This window comes from Macrotis lagotis, chromosome X (assembly GCF_037893015.1).
Source record: "Macrotis lagotis isolate mMagLag1 chromosome X, bilby.v1.9.chrom.fasta, whole genome shotgun sequence".
NCBI lineage: Eukaryota > Metazoa > Chordata > Mammalia > Peramelemorphia > Peramelidae > Macrotis > Macrotis lagotis.
In genome coordinates this window covers 220,907,899-220,930,555 of record NC_133666.1, presented here as the reverse complement: position 1 = coordinate 220,930,555, position 22,657 = coordinate 220,907,899, and the positions used below count along the sequence as shown (strand labels likewise).

General features: G+C 35.5%; 1 long non-coding RNA gene across 7 annotated transcripts in view; it reads right to left on the bottom strand.

The window, feature by feature from the left end:
- Positions 1-1,964: 1,964 nt before the first annotated feature.
- LOC141502508 (uncharacterized) overlaps positions 1,965-22,657 on the bottom strand; it is a 93,457-nt gene continuing 72,764 nt past the window's right edge. For 6 of the 7 annotated variants that reach the window (XR_012472560.1, XR_012472565.1, XR_012472566.1 and 3 more), the window contains 3 exons: positions 13,074-13,254; positions 12,190-12,328; positions 1,965-6,512 (listed from right to left, as the gene is read on the bottom strand). This is a non-coding gene — a long non-coding RNA (uncharacterized LOC141502508). Of the gene's footprint in view, positions 6,513-12,189; positions 12,332-13,073; positions 13,255-22,657 lie in introns of all 7 variants that reach the window. The other variant, XR_012472564.1, reaches the window with a different exon arrangement.

Here is a 22,657-nt window from a genome sequence, read left to right as displayed (position 1 = left end):
AGCTTCAATAGAAAACAGGTTCACCATCCTGTATTTACTCATAGATAGCCCTCATTCCAGTCCATTTAGTTAAGAAATAGTTATTAAGTGTCTATTGCATCCAGAAATGTTAGGCACTCCCAAAAAACACAACTATCAATACCATTATCATAAATTTACTATAAATAACCAAAAAACGAAAAAAGAATTATTTGAGTATTCCTTTTTGTATCCCACATTAAACTTATAGTCAATTTTGTGACTCTGCTAGAAAAGTATCTTTTACTTTACATTCCCCAAAGTTTAGGGGGTTCTTAAAGCAGACTCCAAATATCTTCGATTCTTAACTTCAAATTTCAATCAAAAAATCAGGGAATAGTTAAGAAACCATCTTGGCTAAAATTCAACCCTAGTGATACCCTGAATCTCTGACCACCTGTAGCACATTCAATGAAGACAATAGAGAGTAACATGGTCTGGCAACCCTTGACAGAACTGAATACATGTTTGGGTTTTGTTGGGAATTAGAGTTTGTTGCATTTTGTTCTGATAAATCAGTACTGGTCCCTGTAATAGATGTCTTCCATAAGACGTTGATTGGCATGGTCTAACAAACCAAACAAAGCTAATTAATGATCACTCTGAGTTTGAAGGAAGAAGCTCGGAATATCCATTTTGGAATTCCTCAAAAACTATAAAAGTTATGAGCATATAGCAGGGTCCATTTGAAAGAGTGCCAGATTTTCAGTCAAATGACCTAAAATTAAAAGCTAATTCTACAGCACTGTGTGATCTTGGATCAATTACTTTACCTTCACCATTTTACATCTGATCTTTAGTATATTTCATCTAGAAAATAAGGTATTCAGTATAGATAACCTTTATGGTTTATTCTAGCTCTAAATTTATTAGCATACAGTCCTATCAAAGCTTTCAGGGAAAGTTGGCTGGGGATTTAAGTTGAAGCAAAATTCATGAAGTTTCTCTCACCCACTAATTTATATCAAGACAGGGAGAGAGGATTTTCTTTTGATAGAACACCCATAAATGACAAAATATTAAAATGGTCTAAATATTTTCAAACTATAAGACATTTATTCCTAGATAATGTTCTCAGGCATAGTCTATATCCATCCTTACTTCAGGGATGTGTGATTTAATCATAATTCTTTCTGTGAAATAATGAATGAAAAATTTAGTGAGTTGCTTTGGGGTAAATAATTCTTACTTCTAAGTCTGTGGTGATAAACCTTACACAAAGGACATTCTTTTACCAGCCCTATAATCAAAGCTTTACAGTTTGATAGTCATCAATTGGTGAAGAATCATTTACTGAACACTTATATGCCTCAAAGAACTTGTGCTCCATTGGCATAAGCTTTGGAAACAGATGGTCATTTCCAAAACATGAGAAGACATGAGAGTAAAACTTTAGGGGAGTAAAAATAATTAATTAATGGGTAATTATAATCACTGATTTTACTTAATTATAATTCAAATTAAACCCATAGGTATAAACAAGTCATCTTCATATGAAAAAACCTACACTTCTAGTTCAATACCAAAAGGTCCAAGAAGATACCAAGAAGATCTACCTTTAAATTTATTTAAAGATTCTTTCTCTATTTCTCTCTTCTTCTTTGTCTCTCTCCATCTTTCTGTCTTAATCTGTTTATCTCTCTCCATCTTTCCATCTCTATCTCTTTGACTCTGCATCTCTGTCTTCTCTAACCATGGCCCAGCCAATGCTGCTTGTATGTTCCCTCTCTCTCTCTCTCTCTCTCTCTCTCTCTCTCTCTCTCTCTCTCTCTGTCTGTCTGTCTCTCTGTATGTCTCTCTGTCGTCTCTCTCTCTCTCTCTCTCTCTCTCTCTCTCTCTCTCTCTCTCTCTCTCTCCTCTCTCTCTCTCTCTCTCCTCTCTCCCTCTCCCTCTCCCTCTCCCTCTCCCTCTCCCTCTCCCTCTCCCTCTCCCTCCCTCTCCCTCTCCCTCCCTGGATGGGGTTGAAAATGGTAGGGACAAGTAGTAGAGGAAAAAAAGAGACTTTGAGAACTCAGAGAAGGCAAGTAAGCCCAACAGAGAAAGGTTTATCTGATGTTGTCATAGGGGAATGAGAAATAGGCAACATGATCTATGGACCACATCAGGGAGCATAATACCCCTCCCTAGGATTAAATCCTAGTTACAACTCTAATCTTTGCCTAAGAACATACTCAGATCTCCTCTATACCAGAAAAAAATCCTTCTTTTATTCCATCCTCTCCTTCAGCTCTCTCTACTATCCCTCACAAAGAAGCCTCTAAAAAAGATGTAATCTACTCAATGCAATTTTTTCTCACAATTTAATTATTCCTTAACCTTTTGAAATTTGACTTCCAGTTTCATTGCTCTCCTCAAACTGATCTAAACAAATTACCAATGACCTCCTAACTCTTAAATTAAATGGAATTTACTCAATTTCTCAATTTCTCATCCTCTCAGACTTTTATGAAGTATTTGGCACTATTGACCACTTCTCTTCCTACATACTCTCTCTTTGCTTCTCTAGCATTGGTCTCTGCAAATTTCCTTCCTACTCATCTGACCATTCTTCCTTCTCTTGCCCTTTCTTGTGAATGCCCCTACAGGACTATGTCCTCTCTCCTCTCCTCATCTCTCCTCTCTCCTCTCCCCACTCCAAAGTCTCTCTGTTATAACCTTGTCCATTTCTAAGATAGATGACTCCTATATCTAAATGTCCATTTAATCTCTCCCATGGGCTCCAGTTCCACATCTTAAGCAATATGATAGACATCTCTACCAGAATTTACAACAGCAAGTGATATTCAATATATCCAAAAATCAAAATTTGTCTCCCATACACTGAGTCCTCTTCCTACCTCTGCTATGTGATATTACCAACCTCCCAAGCATCCCAGTATCAAAAATGCTGTCATCTTTGACTCTTTCTTCTTCCTCAGTATTGCGTCCAATCAGTTGTCAAGTTATTGCAATTGTAATATCTCTCCCTTATGCATATATCCTCTGTACTCAGCCTACCATCATCACTTTAGTTTGAGCTTTCATCTCTTTTCATATGGTCCATTAAAAGAATTTCCTAATTGGTTTCCCTACGTCTAGGCTCTGTCCTCTATAACACATTCTTCAAACAACTGTGAAAATCATCTTCCAAACATAAAGATCTAACTATGTCATTCCTACTTGAAATCCTTAGTAGCTATAGAAAAGAATATAAATCCCAGAATTAAATTAAGGGTCTTCCCTATATGGCTCCCAAGTAACTTTCCAATCTTATTTCAAATATTCTACATTGCAATTGTACTGCTTTTCCCCATCTCATTTTACTGTCTTGAAACCTTATCTGTACAAGCCATCTCTTTTGCCAAGAATGGATTCCCACTGCATCTCTGATCATTTAGTCTTCCTGAGTACTACATTTTAGAAAGGGCATTAAAAAGCTAGAAAATGTCCACAGGAAATAAACCAGGATGTGTCACATAAAGATAATTTTTAGAAAGTGATGCTATTAGGCCAAGAAAAGAGAAGACTTAGAGGGGACATGATAGTTGGCTGAAATTATTTGAAGGACTGACACCTAAAGATCTTAACCTTGTACTGTTTGACTCCAAGGATAGACCTTGAAGTAAATTTGGACTTAATATAAAACCAAACTTTCTATCTATCCAAAAATGTAATGGATTGCTGCCAGAGGCAGTGAGTACCTCCTCAATGAAGGTCTTTTTGTCCAAAGAATCCTTTCTTTGTGTAAATTGAACCAGATGGTATCTGATGAACTTTTCATATATGTTGTATATACAATTTTGTCTTTCTTCAAGATTCTATGATCTTCTCTTATCCTCAGCTGAGATTATTTCCCACTTCCTCAATTTTTCCCAGGGAATTGGTCTAAATTTTTCCTGTCACCCCCTTCATATTCTACCATATTGGAGTGTTTCAATACTTCTTACCCAATTGGGTTATAAACTTTCTGTCATTAGTAACTATTATTTTTTATCACCTAGCACAATGCTTTGCATATAGTAGGTATTTGATAAATGTTTCGTAAATTTTTAATTTCTAATTCAGGAAAAAAAAAGAATGCCTGTGTACCTTTGCTTTAAAAAAAAGCTTTCTCCATCACCCTTCCTTACAGCAACCTTTTTGGTGCATGTACTTTTCCCTGAGGGTATGTTTGGATCAGAGATATAAAACATCAAGGTGGTTTGAATAACTGATATTTCTTTCATACTCTAGACTTAAATAATTCATCCCTAGTGTTTAGTCTCTGCTAAAGTCCTGGTTCATGGCATGGAGGTGACTCTGGTTTCTAGTATCCAGGACTTAGTATATTCAATCAGATTGAAAAGGCATTTAATTTATTGGATTAATATGGACCCAATAATGATGGCCTGCATATCTGGTCCAAAACAGTTCTTACAGGAGAGTCAATACCAAAGTAGTCTCTAGGTGATTAGTGTTTCAGCCCCATCTACTAAGCTGTAGAGGAATGATCTATATTAGAAGGGTTTACACCACTGAAGTAAAACAACCTTGAAAGAGTAAGTATGGGTATTTGAAACCAGGATAAGAACTAAACCAAAAAAAATTAAGTAAATGAAATCTGTTTCCCATTGTCTACTCCTTCCATTCTCCTCTATCTATGGCCTTCCATGCCAGAATATGCCCAGAACTGTAATACTGATAGCTCACCAGGATGCTGTGCTCTAATCTGACCTGCTATCCCATGTACCTTCTTAGAAATGGATCTATGCTTTCTCCTACTTCTTTAATATCTACTTTCTTTTATAACTTCTGTTTTTCTTTACTGTTGTAGTAACTGGCACTTAGCAAGTACTCAGTAATGCTTGTTACCTTCCTTCCAATTTTCTCTTGCTCCTATTTCCTCACATTCGAAGGAGGAGGAGGAGGAGGAGATGCTGATAATGATGATGAAGAAGAAGATGAGGGAAATGGAGGAGGAGGAAGAGCAGGAAAAGCAGGAATAGGAACAGGAGGAGGAGGGGAAGAAGATCAGAAACCAAAGGAGGAGGAGAAAGAGAATCAGAAGCAGGAGGAGGAGGAGGAGGAGGAGGAGGAGGAGGAGGAGGAGGAGAAGAAGAAGAAGAAGAAGAAGAAGAAGAAGAAGAAGAAGAAGAAGAAGAAATCCTTGAGACAATTATGCCTAGGTAAGCAAAACAGATTCCATCACTGGCCATGACAATAAAGGAAGGTCCTTTTTTACACCTTGAATGCACATCCTCTCCAATGAGAGTTAGGTCATCAGTCATCTGGACTCTGGTTGACCATTGTATTGATTAACATAATTCCCCCATTTCTAGAAGCTAAATCAATTTTTATCAACTGATTATTACTTAGATGTGTGGCTTAGGAAAGTTACTTGACTTCTCTAGGCCTCCATTTTCCTAGCTATAAAATAAGAGAAGGGGAGAATAAATAAAGGAGGATCTGCTATCCTAGGACTTTAAGTGGCAGTTAACTATTCTATCCTACTGTATTAATTGGTGCTAATAGGTTCATGCATTTATGCATCCCAAGGAACAAATTTGTTTTTTAACATAGTACATCTGTGGACGATACCTTAATTTGAAGAAATTATAAAGGTGGGAATTTCAAGTGGTTAGATTATGTTGATCAGCATGTCATGATAATGGCTATCTACTCTAGCCAGGTCAGCACAGAACATACTTATACAATTTTGCTGCTCTTCCTTGGTTTCAAATGGATCTAATGATCCACTAATATTAACCCAAGATCTATGAGCAAATTTATTAATATTTGTCATAGTTCTAGTACTAAACACTTAAGATATTTCCACCCTCCCCAAAGGCCCAGTTCATGTCACTTGATCCAGGAAGTGAAGTCTTCACTGGTCCACTCCACCCAAACCTTAAATAATCACTTCTCTAAATTTCAGCATGATGTAGAAGAAAGAAGCATTGAATTTTGAATCAAAACACCAGATTCAAATTTCTGCTACTTACTGCCCAAGGGACCCTAGCAAGCCATTTTACATCTGGGACTCTACTTATGAAAGGGTTTAACCAAGTCCTTCCAAGCTTTAAGTCATATATTGCATAGTACTTTGTCATTATCATGTATTCAATAGATTCTCCCTTATAATGTGATCATGGGGGTTTTTTTGTTCATTTCCTTCAGCTCTTCTGTTAATCTAAAAACCTTAGCTCTCTGTATTAGAACTATGACCTCCTCACACAGCTTCAGTATTTTGAAAGGGCTGTGATTTCATTAGTTGGGAATATTCCCTCCACTGGCTCAAATCACAACCCCTCCATGCCTTCAATAAGTCTTCATGAATCACTGCAACCAAAAAAATCATTACCTGGTAGCCAACCTTCTGGTGATGAGACTTTCTGAATTTAGCTATGCTGTTCCTGAGGTGACAGACGTACAATATGTCTCTAGGGCATATTCAGAACCTTTCCAGCTTGGTAGAAACTGTCAGAGCTTGTATTCATCTGGCATTGGCTTCAAGTACCTAGCTAGGGTCACCACCACTGTCAAGAAAAAGTATTAGACATTAGTGGACATTTCACATGAATTAGGCTTTGTATAAGTACTACTTGAATTTGTATTTCATAGACTTGGAGATCACAGGACAACTAAGGCATAGAGTATTGGACTTCAAATCAGAAGACTTGAGTTCCTGCCTCAGACATACACTAAGCTGTCTGATCCTAGGCAAATGACTGAGCCTCTCACTCTCAGTATGTGTAAAATGAGGACAGTAATAATATCTACCTTCAAGAACTGTGATTTGCCAACCTTAAAGTATTATATAATAAAATATTAATTAACAGTGTTGATTATTTTTATAACCAGGAGGGACTTCAGAAATCATCTCAACCTAAACCCTCAATTTACACATGAAGATACTGAGGCCCTTAGAGAAAGTATCTTACTCAAGGTAACAAAGTCAGATCATGACACTCCAAATTCAGTATGCTTCCCATCATGCCACACTGCCTCCAAACAGAAAGGAGGCTTTTCCAAACCATATTATATACTAAGAGTTGACCTCAGGGCATCCCAGGAAAGATCAACATCTGTATGATTAAGTTATACTATTTCTTTAAGGAATGCTATTTTGATGGTCCCTAAAACATGGCAGCTCAGGTTACCAACTAATCTGCTAAAGCCCTTGGTTAGTCTCCATATATTCAATAGAAAACATGGCAAGACTAGAGAAAGATAATTTGAGTTTTATTATTTCTTTGGCCAGTTGATCACAAAAGAATTTTCCATGCTGGTAGACTGACCTATTTACCTTCACATAGCTGAGGGAGCACACAAAACCACAGGTCAAAGCCTAAGTTAGCAGCTAATTTGGCTTTTAAAAAAGTCACATTTTTCCCTAATGCATTTCCCTATTGAAATAACTCGTCTCCATAAAAAATAAGTATCTACAGGACAGAAATCTTGAACAACGGTAATAGCAGCAAAATATTCTGCTTTTCTTTTTTACTAACTTGGTGTTAACTTAATGAAATGTGACATTGCTCTCAGTGCTATGCAATAAAAATGAAATGGTGCCCAATGTGCAAAGACACTGGAAATTTCAGATGACAACAGCAACAACAAAAATTGTATTTTTCTCCTTCCATTCCTTTTGCCCTTTGCATTAAGTTAAGAGTATGTGATTTTATTATTCGTGCATTACAATGAAATTGAAATTGGTTGCCAATGTGCCTAGGCGGAGACTTCAGAAACAACTGAAAAGAAATTAGGTTTCTTTGCATTGTGTAAAAGGTACATAACTTGGACCCTAGTTTATACTTTGTTACTACCATCAAAAGCTGTACAAAATGTGATCACCATATGACTCATGGGAGTGGCATGTATAGATTCAGAGTGTTAGAACTGGAAAAGGGCCTTAGAGATTATCTACTAAAATCCTCTCTCATTTGACAAGTGATGAAATAGAGGCCCATAGAGGGGAAATGGGATATTTACAAAACATAATACATGACTTTAAAATTGTAGTTCTTTTCACATTCTAATCCTTAAAATCCATTTTAAAAAACAGATTTTTTGCCATTAAATTCTATTGTGTTTATCCATTCTTTTAAGTGAATATATTTTTGGTAACATGTTTGTTTCTCATGTTACTCATATAAATAAAAGAATACAGTCCTTTGGGAGGATTAATAGACAAACAGACATCTGCATGCAACATTTCCTTTATTAGATATTATTATGTTGGTGTATTTTTTTCAATTTTTAGATCCTTATTTCAAAATAAAATGAGTCCATTTTTGTCACCCCCCTCAGGTTATTCTGCAATGTAGTCTCCTAACAAAAATTGTCTGATGAAGAGTACAGAATTATCCTGTTGTCTTTAATTACTAGAAGGAAATAGCCCTAAGGAAAAAAAAAACAGTATCTTCAAAATGAAGTTAAAAGCTAGCGTTGAACTGGCATCCCAGTTACTATTTATGCTATTAACATGATTTCTCACCAGGAGATTAAAAATTATACTGTTGACCATTCCAGGTGAGATTGTTAATGAAGTCTTTCTACAAGCCTCTTCTTAATCCAAGTCCTGAACTGGTTGAGTAGCCACTGGTAAAACAAACTATAAACTAAGCAAACATACTAAAACAGTCAAGTTGCTTATTTAGAAAGCATATCATCTTCCTGTTAGAAGGTCCTACTTCATTAACAAATAGTTACAAAATAGAGCATAAAGTAAGGAGTGCTGGCAATAAGAGTTTTTGATCAAATTGTCACAATAAAAAAATTATCATTAAGGGTCATCTTCAAACATACAGGATAATAATATAATGAATCAATAAATCTTAGGATCTACCTTCTTTATATGTGTTGCTATTGTACTTTGATAATATAGTTTTATCTAATTTAGACTCTCTTTATAACTGTTGCTATATTGTAATTTGTTACATGTAGAATTATTTAGTGCATATATGTGCACTTGTAAGAGTTAGGGAAGAGAATTCTGATGTCTGCAGTAGGAAAAAAATTAGAATGCTAGATCCAGAACTAGATGGAACTTCAGAGGTACTGAGACCAGCACTCAGGATTTTACTTTTGTTAACAGTTTTATTCTCAACAAGAGCTTTGTTTACTTATCAGATGAATTCTTATCTGACATGACATTGTTGGTTCATTCAAACAGTGTCTAAATGAACAAAGTGATAAATTATAATCTTTTGATCCCATGGTTAATTTAAACAGTCTTTTGATGTGATATGGATCTGTAATATAGATCCTGGAATCACTTAAGTCAGAAAAGAACTAGATTGTCACCAGATGTATCAACACATACAACCTGCTAATTAGTACTTTTTAGGTATTCTCAAGATCTGTTGCAATTTTCAGAAATTACCCCCTTTGATAGAATCCACTGAATGTGTCAATTGATTCATTGCTTTATATTACGGAAGCTGAAATTCTTTCTGAATGTTACTGATGGATATAAGTGCTTTACAAAAGTTAGACTAGAGGGACATTCAAAAGATGGACAGAGGGTATAGCACTAAATAGTTATGAGGTCTTGAGTAAGTCATTTCAATTCTCCCTGTCTTTGTATCTTCATTGATAAAATTAAGGGGTTTGCATTAAATGAACGCAAAGTCTTTTTAAACTCGAATATCCTTTGAAGCAATATGGCACAGTTAATTGGTGGGTGGCAGACTGGTATTGAGCATTAACCTGAAGGTCTGGCTAATATTCAATGAGAAACAAAATAAAGAATTTCCCTCAACACACTCATTTTTGAAATGGGGAGAGTTTAATTTAACAGATCAATCATGCAAATACATGTCATGTTGGGCAATTAGCCTGTTATTGAACATTAGCTAGAAAATACTTACTTTTAAAATCACATACACATACATAGCATAGATGAAAAGAACATGTACTTACACATACAATTTTATTTTGCCCAATAATTCCATTCATATAAAAGAGTGAGGACAGAATGAAAAAGTACTTCTCCATTTTAAAAATTCTTCAACAACACAGCTATTGCTGAGTTTTTTTAAGACTGAGTTATCATCTAAAATTTACTTTCCTTTAAAGGATGTCTCCATGGCTCATTGAAGTCTTTCTGTTTGGATATAAATTATTTGAAATCATAGCTACAGTGATTTAAATAATCTGCTAAAAAAAGCTATTAAGTTTCCCTAATGCTAGCCATTTTTAAATGACTTTTGATTTGATTCGCGAACAATGCATGATCAGCACAGTATTCATGTGACCAATCAGTAAAAATGCAATTTTTATTAAGAACCTCAGTCAGAAAAGAATAAAGTTAAGTCAAATCCATGTGTCCTGTAACCTTTTAAATAATTTTTTAATAATCGTGCCTTTGAGGTCAACTTTTCATAGACTGAAGTGGGCAAGGGCCTCAGCATTCCTACCGGAGATCAAGTAGCTAAAAAATATGAAATTGATTCTGGTGATCCCACAATTGTTAATGCACATGCCTTTGACATTCTGTAATGAGTTAGTATTATCAAAGTTCCTAATCCTATTATCAAAATATTGATCTGAAAAAAATGTCTGATCTAAAATAAATCCTAAATCAGTTGGATTTTTTTTTAGGATTTTGCAAGGCAAATAGGGTTAAGTGGCTTGCCCAAGGCCACACAGCTAGGTAATTATTAAGTGTCTGAGGCCGGATTTGAACTCAGGTACACCGGACTCCAGGGCTGGTGTTCTATCCACTGCGCCACCTAGCTGTGGATTTTTAAGGGAGTTCACATCTGTGATTTATAAGGCCTATCATGTAATTTAATACATATAGGTTTATCTAGTTTAGACTCACCTTTTTAAGAGTTGCTTTTGTAATTTGTTACATACAGATTTATCTAGTGCATATCTGTTCACTTATAAGAGTTAGGGAAGAGCATACTGATATCTGCAGTAGGAAAAAAAAATTAGTATGATAGAAACAGAACTAGAAGGAACTTCAGAGTTAATGAGGCCAGCCCACTTTGTTTCACAGAGAAGGATCTAAAGCCAAGACTTGCTCAGAGATACAACTGGTAAGTCTAAGAGGCAGGATTTGAACATCTTTCTGACTCCCTAGTCTAATGCTCTCTCAAAACTAGCCTCAGAGCACTATTTATACTTACCTTGTAGATACAAAACCTTTGTTTGAGCAAAATGTCTTGACTCCATTAAGAATATTTACCATGGGGGCAGCTAGATGGCGCAGTGGATAGAGCACCCTGCCCTGGAATCATGAGTACCTGAGTTCAAATCCGGCCTCAGACACTTAATAATTACCTAGCTGTGTGGCCTTGGGCAAGCCACTTAACCCCCATGCAAACCCCCTTGCAAAAAAAAAAAAAAAAAAAACTTAAAAAAAAGAATATTTAACATGGCTATGCCTATACCTGTTCAAAGGTGTATAAGTCAGTGCCCCAGATCACCCAGTTAATACTTCCTACACACCTATAGTAATTAAAGAATCAAGAAAGTATATATAACTATAGCTTCTTTTCAATGTGATAGTGTCCTGTTGCAACAGGGATCCAGATTCAATCAATATCACCATGTAATGGCAGATTAAATGAGACCCTTTACTTTGATTTCAGTTAACAATTTCTTATCCTTTTGTGAGAGAACTATAAGCAAACCCAATTCCTGAATGTATTAATTTTTCATTCTGCCTGAAGATACCAGTCTCTGTTTGGACTTCAGCTTTAACATTTCCTTCTGAGGCATCAGAGAATAATTCTAAAATGTTTGATCTATTTTCAAGTGTTTGCTGAAAAATCAAATACTTTCAGTCCAGTCAAATCTTAATCATCCTGTCAACCCTAGAGACAAATTGTGAAGTAGATGGAGTTTGTCTTTGGAGCTCTCCTATCTTCCCCTATCGTTACCCCTTTCCCCCTGGCACCCTAGAAAAATACTTTTGTGTCCCAGATGCAGATCCTAGTAGCTATCCCTGTTCATCTCTGCTAAACTATTAACAAGTAAATGAAGTATTATTTAGGGTAGGGGGTGCATTTAATAGAAGACTCTTGCATACCAAATGATTTCAAGACTTAGAGAAATTAAAGGTCTAATTTGACTAATCTTTGAGAAAAGAAGGACCTGCCCACAATATCCAAAATTTCCAAATATTCAAATTGAAACATTGACACAAATGGAGAATATGAAGAATATTACACATGACTTTGGAATACACATTATACTTACATTTCAATATGTATTTGTCTGGCAGTTGTGAATTCACAATGCTTTAAATGAAATGATGAAGCCATACTGTGAAGGCCCACTTCAGAGGTTTGAGAAAGCTGTTGGGATTTCTTCTTCTCTCCTTTTGCTCATATTTGCCCTGCTTAGTCAACAGAAGATTGAGAGAAAAAGCAAGTGTTCAATCATATTCCTTTGCCAGAGGGAGCTTAAAGATTTACCAAGTAAGTCACAAGAAAGCAGTACAACATATGAGGTAAGGAGATGGTGTAATATTAAAGATATATATGTGTGTGTATGTGTGTGTGTGTGTGTGTGTGTGTAATTTTTTAAAACCACCAAACTAGACTCAGAAGAGTTCACTCAGCTCCCCCTCTGATTATCTGAATGACTCTGGGCAGGTAACTAAATCCCAGTTCACTCACCTAGAAAATAGGACCAATCTTATAGAATTGTTAGTGAAGTTTCATTGATAGAGTGGATATAAAATACATGTATTGAAAATTTAGTGAATTCCTAATGGTTCTAGAAATCATACTTAATTTAGTATCAATTATTAATTAATTATTAATCACGGATAAGCTTTTTTAAAAAGTTACCCAAAATCATAAGCATTATTTCTTTTGTGGCTTAAAGATAGGGGATCAGTCATGCTCATCATCAAAATTTGCCCCATTGTCTCATTTGACAACATCTTTTTTTTCTTTTCTTGGGGGGGTGGTGTTAGGAAGTCAAATTATATATATATATATATATATATATATATATATATATATATATATATATATATGTCTTAAATTCCTCGAAATTTTTCTACCATTTTATCCTTTGCAATGGATGGTGTAGAAACTAGTTTTTTCAGTGGGGGCCATCTTAAATCTACTTACTAGTACTGCAATACCTCATGACCAAATATTCCATGACGAAATGTTTCTTCTTGACTTTGGGTATCTTAATGTTTTGTCCTTCATTCTTGAAGAAGATCATGACATCAAGGTAGGTGATGCCATTGCAGGCACATGAATTGGATTAGAGTGAGGGGGTGCTGTGCTAAGTCATAACATGTAACTGGAAAAATAAAATAAAATTAGAAAAAAAAAAGATAGGGGATCAGTAAGTTTTGTGTCAGTGCTCCATATATCTTCTGTAAAAATATTTGCAAGTGGTGATATTTATACTTGTGAGCAAAACTTCAAAAGAGACCACAATAATGTTATTTATGAATATACATGACAGGGTTGCGCCAAAACAGAGTTGTGAAGAGGTCATATGGAACATATTAAGTTGTTAACTTATTGTCACAATAGACAGGATGAACTATACTAATATCTCAATAGATGGTTTCTTCAAAGGCCAATGTTGTACAAGATTACTAATCTTGTCATTGCTACAGAAGCATAAGATTTGTGAATAAGTGTGGATCAAAAAGTAACTATAGATAAACTATAGATAGGATAGATAAAACAATATAATAATATATGGTAAAAGCTTTCTAGTATCAGATAATTCAGGTGCTTTCAAGATATGTAATGGCCATGAAAAATGAAATGCTTCAATAAAGTTTAAATTATTTTATTGGACTTATTGACCTTTTTAGTTAATGTGAAGAAGGCTTGTTCCTTTCCACAGAGGTGGTCAATATTTTTCATGGAGAAAATTTGTGTAATCTTTCATTCAATAACTGGCCTAAGTCCTCAACTTTTCCTGAAGAAAGAGTTAACTGAAGGTTGTATTTACACAAAGTGAAGAAGAAAATTAAAATTTAGTTCTCTGTAAGATATATATATATATATGTATATATATATATAGAGAGAGAGAGAGAGAGAGAGATAGGTAGACAGACAGACAGACAGATGTAAGAGAAGAGAATAATGAAGGAACCTGCTATTGAAGGAAAAAGTGGAGTTGGAAGGGTCGGTTGTCAATGAAATCTGCCTTCCTTGTTAAAGTTTTGGAATTTCCTGAATTATTTTGGAAGTTGGATGAATCAGCCAATACAAATACTTCTGTGGTTCAAATTCACTCAATACATGTAATTCTCCATTTCATTTTGTTGATATATGCACAACTACTACCCCACTAGAGACATATCCTACTCTTGAAAAGAACACTATCATCAGAGTTGAATTAATCAGTCCTACAGGAGGAACAACTAAGTATCAGGATCCATAAAATATCTTACTAGATAATCCTCTTTGGAATCCACAGTTGAGCTATTAAGTATTCCTTTCACTAATCTCTATAATCCTCACTTGATATAGGTCAGTAAAACAGTGACTAAAACTCACATGATAAAACTAAGCTAGATTTCCCATTAATTCTTTTTTTTTCCCAGTGATATCTCTCTTAATGCTGTTCACTTCCTGAAGCACACCCACACTTCAGGTGAAACCCAGGCCTTATCCAATATGTAGGGCTCCAGGGCAATTCCTTCCTAATGCCAGTCATGGCTCAAACCCTGTAATTTCACATCACTACATTAGGTAAGAACCAAGATTCAGATTTTACACTGTCTGATTACCAATATCACATTAGCTCACTAGTGGTTTCAGCCACTGTATCAACTATTGGTATTAAATCTTTAGAAGCAATGAAAGTTAACAATGCTGTTTTTATGTTATGCAAAAAAAATCATTCAGACTGTTTTCCCTATTTGATTACAGTTCATTTAAGGGAAAAATGTTGCTGTATGGTTTGACAATGTTTTATGTGTCTTTGGCTGATAGAACACACAAAACGTTTGAATAGGCCCATTTATTTGAGCAGACATATTAAATAATACTTTAAATGTGAACATGCATGTCATAAATTTTGTAGTCTCTTTAAAGTAGGATAAATCTGTGTATTTAAAATAGTCTTTGTTCAAAGCCATTTTTTTTCAAACAGTCATAAAGGGACTCTGATTTGTGCTGCATGAACAATGCCAGCATCATCATTTTAATGTTATCCATATGGGCTTCTAATAATAGATAAGAGACTACATTTGTATTGTATGTCTTAGAGACATTTAAAATCTTGATAAGGAAAGGCTGATTTCATTGGCCCCACAGTTAAAGGAAAGCAGACCCTAATTAAAAGAATTCTGTTCTGAATTAACTAGTTTGACATGTGCTAATTGACAGTTCCTGTGAAATGGTTCTAATTAAAGTCAATATGTCTTTTTCAATTAAAAGGAAATTAAGAATATACTAATATACATTAACAACTTAATCTGCCTTCAATATCCCATACATCAGCTGCTTTTTTTTTTCTAATGTTATTGGAGAACCATCTGACATGAATCTTCTACTGTTTGCTTATGGTATCTCATTATTACTTCACACGAACACAGCAGTGGTATATGTCCCCTTGAGCGAGAAGATAACCTGCATATGCATGCCTTAATTTGCAGAACTTCAAACTCTTAGTTCATTAAAGATAAACCCACCTTTTTCAGGGGGTGGGAAAAATAGGGACATTTCTTAATAAGAGGATATCCTTGCTAATTGCAAGCAAAAGCAAGTGTTCTCAATTAGCCAGGGCTTTTTACTAGGGGCCTTCAAGGTAATTGCACACTCCTGGAAAGGAGGCTGGACTATGTTTGCATCATTTAGCCCAAGTAAAGGCAAAACTGTATTTGAGCAATGTGCAACTGGAAACATATTTCTAATCATGTCCTGTTTCCCAAGTGAAACTTTGGAGGAGAGCTCAGGTGGGAATGTTTTTCCTTGTATATATAACAGGAAAACAGACAGCATGACTGCTTGAGATGCCAGCACTGGAAGAAGGCCCATCATTGTCGATGAGAACATGGCATTAGAGTGGCTGTTTATAGCAACATAATTAAGTATTCAAATTTACATTTCCAAAGCTATAGTGTTAGCAATTTTAATGATAGAGAAAGCAATATTAAACTCAGGCATCAATACTAATGTACAGAGCATTAACATCATATGGAGAACTATGGAAAAGATTAAAACTATTTGTTTTTAGTGGATCATTATAATTTAGGCATTTTAATTATAATGAATAAACAGAGATTTTTAAAGAAAGTTTTTAAGCCATCAATATGCTATTTAATAACAGCTTTTTCATATAGCTATAGTTAATATTTTGACAAGAGTTTCATTATAAACCCCCCATTTCCAGGGGTTTATAATTCAACCATAAAATTTGACTATTTATACAAGGAGAGAATTGTTTTACTAAATTTTACCAAATTGCATTGTTGGGTTTTAACGTCTATCAGGAAAGAAGGAAAAGTCATTTAAAGTTTTTTTCCACTTATTCTTGCAATTTTAATTTTAAAAGAATAAAATTTAGCATCCCCACCTGCGGAATTTTGAATGTTTATCTATTATGTTCAGAGTAGCCATATTGAAATGAATTCTAGAAGATTCCTTTCATTTCAAATGAGCCTTACTCTACTTTAGAGTGGGGTCATCAAAAGCCTTAATGAAAATCATTTTCACCCAGTGTCTAAAAAGAAAAATATACTCTAATGCATTTCCAGAAGGAATAAATGCATATTAACCATTCTTTGAGAGAAAAAAAAATCACCTCTTCAAATTCCCAACATGATCAGTGCCTCTAGCCAAAATGTTGTGCTGTTCATTGCCATGTGGAGCCTCCAGTTTGGTTTCCAATCCTAGGCTCTTGCTCCTCAGGCTGGCATAGACTGGAAGTGCTGCAATCACAGCATGTACTCAGCTTTTTGAAATGGGATAGAGTCCAATGCAATAACTTTTGGGGCCAATTCAAAGAGCATTGTCTACAAGAGAACTACATGACATACCGCCTGCAGGCTGTACACAGCCCAGGGAGCAGTTGTCCATGATCCACCCTTAGCAGATTTGGGAAGGAACAAGAGGGCAGAATGAAAACCAACACCACCCAACTCTTCCCCTTTGATTTGCACATTAATAGTATTATGCAAGAGATCCACAAGACCTTCCAGAAAACTGTATCTTTATACCCTGGCTTGAAGTATACATACTACTCCCCAACCCTACCCAGTTCATGGGAACCCAAGGACAGAGACTACAAATAAACAAAACTTTGTTAGCCTTTTAGTTCATTGTCAAATATGCCCCAATCAATAGTCAGGAATGATCAATAAATCTCATAGTGGATGGGTTTTCCCAAGAGCTTATTTTCACATTCCTTATTCATTCTTTTCACTCAAGTTACAAGAGACAAGCAAGCCAAGCCTACATTCAAGAACCCAGCCCCTCTACTAGAGACCCAAGAGAAGCAAAACATTCAGAAATGCCAAGGAACATGAATAGCCCAAGGACAAAGTATAATTTTGTCCTATACACTTCAAGTCAATGTGGCAAGTAATTTTTAAGGGATCCCATTTTCATGTAGATTTTTTTAACTTGGTCTAAGGAACTTGAAAATCAAGAAGGAGGTGTGGTAGGATGGAAAGAATGCTGAATTTACAATTATAAACTTAAATCCCAGATCTGGCCCCTTACTATTTTTGTGAAATTAACTTAACCTCTCTGCCTCAGCTTCTTCATCTATACAAAAGAGAGGGTTGGATTAGATGACCTCCAAATTCAGGGATATGCTGGAGCTCTGAGCACTGGGGAACCCATTTTTAAATGGTCAGTGTGATCATTTATACCTGAAATTGGAAAAGACTACAAATTGGAGAACTTGGAAAAGACTACAAATCACAACTAGATTACTGTTCTAATTTTGACTCTATACCTAAGAAAATGATGGAGAAAATGTTAAAAATACGTAAAAGTAAAAAAAAAAAAAAACGTAAAAATGAGTCTTACTTTTAGGACACTCAGTTGTCAAACATAAATCAGCAAACCCCTGATCCATTAGGTACCCTCAGACCACATTGCTTCTAATATGACTTCCAGCTCTCATTTATGATCCTAATACCTTAACACTCACATCTCTAACTGCTTGGTGAATGGCTATGATCTTATCAACTCAGAACTGATTCAGATTCTGAATCTTTTGGGGAGTTTGGGAGGTGTGGGGAGAACCATGGACACTTAGGTTTCAGTACTTGTTCTAGGTACACTTTGGTTTACAAAGAAGGCTCCTATATGGGAAATGGGGAATTAACATAATGTCTATATTTACCTTGCTATTGCTGTCAATCACTCCTGGCTACTAACCAAGCAACAACCAAGACAAGAACTGAGACATAGGGAAAAATAATGTCTCTACTTAATATGGTTGCATTTACCTTAACAATGGGAGAAATTGTAACATTGTTGGATTCAATATAAACTAAAGTTGAATATTTGTTTATCATGGTCCTGTGGAAAGGAAAGATTATTGGCTCTGGAGCCTGAAAACCTGAATTCAGATATTGTCTCTTTCACTTAGTAGCTGGGTGAAGCTTACAGGTCACTTATGCAGTTTCCTCATTTAAAAAAAATTAATGAAGGAAATAAGTTTCACTGGTCCTTTTTAACTCTACATTTATTCTCACATGATCACCAAATTCTACCTATTTTTCTAATCCAACTTCAGATACTTACTAACTGACATATTTGACCTATATACCCTGACATTTGACCTATATCTGTTTATTCAACTATAAAATGAGTATAAAAGCTCACCTTCTTCAAAGAATTGTTGTAAGGAACAAATAAGATATAATTACTTTATAAAGCCCTTAGCTCAGAACCTGAGCGGGTGCTTAATTTATTAAGCACATAATGGGTGATTAATAAATGCTTGTTCCTTTCATTCTACCTTCAAGTCATTTAAAAGGCATCAGAAGGGAAGAAAAAAAAGGTAAAAAATTTACATTTACATTGCAATTTCATGTGCAATCATCTTTTTTCTACTATATTATGAAATGATTTTTTATTTCAAAAGTTAAAAATAATTTTTAAAGAAAAAGGCATTATTAGATTCAACTTATCCATACAGAGCAAATCTTCAGAGTTCTACAAGTTAGAACATTCTAAAACACTGAAGAATGGGCAAGTGAACTCTCCTCAAAATATTACCTCTATTATAAAATAAAACCTCCCATTGCCTTGATCAACTCATCTGTTCTACTTTGAATTATCATCAATACTTGAAGTCAGGGATTTCATTGGTGCAGTTATTCCCTCTACCAACACAGACTGAAACTTCTCTCTGTTTTGATCGAAATATTTTAGAGAATTAGAAGAAGAAATAAGCATTTATATAGGGGTAGGAAAATTTCATTAGTTCGTAGGTAACTTGGTCATGTACCTCTTTGATTTTCACTAAAATAGTCTTCAGATGAAAAACATGCAGTTCTTCATGGAACTCAAACTTAGTCTGACATGTCAGAATTTTTCCTCCACCATATTAGTGTTCAAAAATCCAGTTACTCTCTACACCACAGGGACACCTATAGTAGGGAAACAACTGGCCTAAAGTCACAAGTATTAAGTGACAGAGATGGGATTCAATTTTGCCTTCAATAACTAAGTTTGGTACTCTTTCCTCTACACATCTTAACATAGATCCTCTGATTACACTACACCCTGTTTGTTGTTGCTATTGTTGTGTTATTTCAGTCACATCTGGCTCTCTGATACTAGAGTGGTTCACCATTTCCTTTTCTAGTTCATTTTACAAATGAGGAAAGTGAGGCAAAGAGGGTTAAGTGACCTGCCTAGGGTCACACATCTAGTCAATGTCTGAGGTTAGAATCGAATTCATGAAGATGATGAGTCTTCCTGATTCCATGTCCAGCACTCTATCCACTGCACCACCTGTCTCTCAATCAATTATTACCCCCCCCCCCATTTTAGAAGCAAAGAAACAAAATCAAAGTGATTTACCCATTACTAATAACTGGCTGATGTAAAGTAAGGATTCAAAGTTAAATGTCTCTTGATTCTGGGGGCACTTTCCCATCCTACCATCCTGTCTATCTATGAAACATGCTTCTCTCACATAATGGAACCTTTGATTTTAAATTTCTGAATTCTCAGATTCTTCCTTCTTTTGCATTTTATTAATTTGCATGTGTCTAAAAATGACTCTTGAACCATTTATCAGAGCAATTGACTGAGAATCAGCTTTCCCTTATTAGGGAAATTAGGATATTAGGTAATCTGAAGTTGGAGTCATTTTTACCTCTTTGTCTAATTCTAAAATGGGTCACTATATCCTAACTGCTCTACCTTTTCATATTAAATATCTCTCATACTCCCTTCTCTTCATTCCTAATAGATGGCAAACCAGGACTGTCAAAAGCCAGATCAAGCAACAAATATTTCCAGGGTACATATCTAACTCATGTATTTCAGAACAGCTGTCCTAAGGATGGTTGAATCCAGCCACTAATGTACATCTCACAAAAGTCCCTACCAAAAAGAAAATTCTACATTTACAAATATAGGCTTCTCTCCTTTACCATATTTTCCCCTTTTCCTTGAACTTACTTCTCAATAAGGAAAAAAAGGGAAACTTTCTAATTTCCCCGAGTCTAGGGTTACTGCAATATCAATTTTTCAAATTTATAAGTGTAAAAAAGTCAACAAATCATGTCAATCATATGGGAAGAAGGGGAGGTCTTTGTGACAGATCACATTTCTCAAGTTGTTGCTTCAAACATTTTTGCAAACTATCTACAGTTAGCCATCCAGGGCTACACTGTGGCCCAGATGCCTTTCAACTAGAGAAATAAAGCCCCAAGTAAGAGCTCAATTAGGTCCAGAATGTGCAATGTGTTACCAATGTTAAGAGCAACTTGAATTGAGCTACTTTTGACCTTGGTTATTTCTATTATAAAAAATTAATTTATGACTTCAACTCATCTCCAGAGAAAAATATGATTATCCATGAAAATCTTATCCTAACGTTCTGTTCTCTTTACATAAAGCTGCCTATTAAATGATGAGTGCCATTTTGTGATAAATTTTAAATATGAAAATAAACTCATTTCAAAGGCCTCTCTATAGTACTGATCTGCAGAACTCTTCCTGATACCACCATTTATCATGAAATTAATTTCCTATTAAAATATTCTAAAAGTGCTCTCCCCCAGCCCTACAATAAGCTTTTCTCTCCCATACTGTTTTACAACTTTGAAATGATGAAAAGGACATGTTGCTCTTACTCTGTGCTAAATACATAATACATTTCTCAAATCTGAAGATAATATCTCTGTCCATTAGGACTAAGATCTGAAAAGTCCATAACTATAAATACTGAAAACTTAAAAGAGAAAATAAATGAGTGAATTACCTGCTATCCAATTGTTTTCAAAGAACTTGCTGGGTTGCCCTGAAAGTCAGCAAAGTCAGAGGGAGACAAACAGAATGAAAATGTTTAGTTCCATCACTGACTCGTAAGCCAAGCAGTAATATGAAATAAACACATGAGCCAGATTGCATCTCTCTGTGTCTTCATGTAAATAATTAGCAAAGCATCCTTTCCATTTATGTCTTGCCTTGCTCAAGAGGGCTTGTTTGCAAAGAGAAGAAACTGCTGGGTTCTTAATGCAAGCTAAGCACATCCTCTAAATTCTAGACTTCTTAGAGAATTTATCTTGGCAAAAGGGCTATTCAAAAAGTCAGTATGTGGGAGATGGCATGCCCTGACCCTTGAAGGATTTCTCTCTGCCAGGACAGCTTTTGGTCAAGTACTTATTCTTCTCCTATTTCTCCTTTCTCCCTCTACCAAATTTCCCTGCCTCAAGTGATAGGAAATAGCTATGCATTCCCTTTTAATATATGCATCATGGAAATTGTTTGTTTTCTCTGTTAAAACAGATAAACATATTTTTAGCGTTTATTTGTTCTTGAGTTGAAAACAAAGGAATACAGGGTATTTTTAATGTTGCACTGGCTTTGCCATCCAGAGTAATTGCTTCCAGGCATCCTTAATTTACACACCATGACTTTTGTGATTTTTTTTTTTGCTGTTGTTCTTGTTAATTGAATATTCATATTTGGCATCTCTGAGCACAACAAACTTCTTTCCTAATTCGGATCCCTTTTTAGCATTGAAGCTCCCTGGGTGCATGATAAAGAGGCAGCAACTTCCTTGCCAGAGTACAGAAAGAAAGACATACTGTATGCAACTACGTGGGTCATTTGGTGAGTGGTTACTTCGGTTCCCCTGTCTCTTTGCTGTGAACACAGGCATCTGCATTAATTGATGCCAGCTTTCAATAAATCTGCCCCTAAGTACAAAAAAAAATGCATGGGAAGAAGTCCCAGGCTTCTTTCTGAAATGCCCTGCCGAAGTCTGATATCCAGCTAGTCAACAAGCTTCTGAAACTCGGGCCTTCTCTGTAGTTCTGTAACGGGTTCATTCAGCAAAGTGCTTATTCCAAATGCTTCTGTGATTAGTGGTAACATTACCTTGCCATTCCCAAAGGCTATTTCTAAGGAGAAGTGATGTCAGATGACACAAGGCTTAGCATGTTGGTGGAGTTTTTAAAGTCTGCATCGCAGAGGGAATACATTGAGAATGCTAAAGTAGGAAAGGGCTTGGAGAGCAGCAGAGACATTCTGCCGTG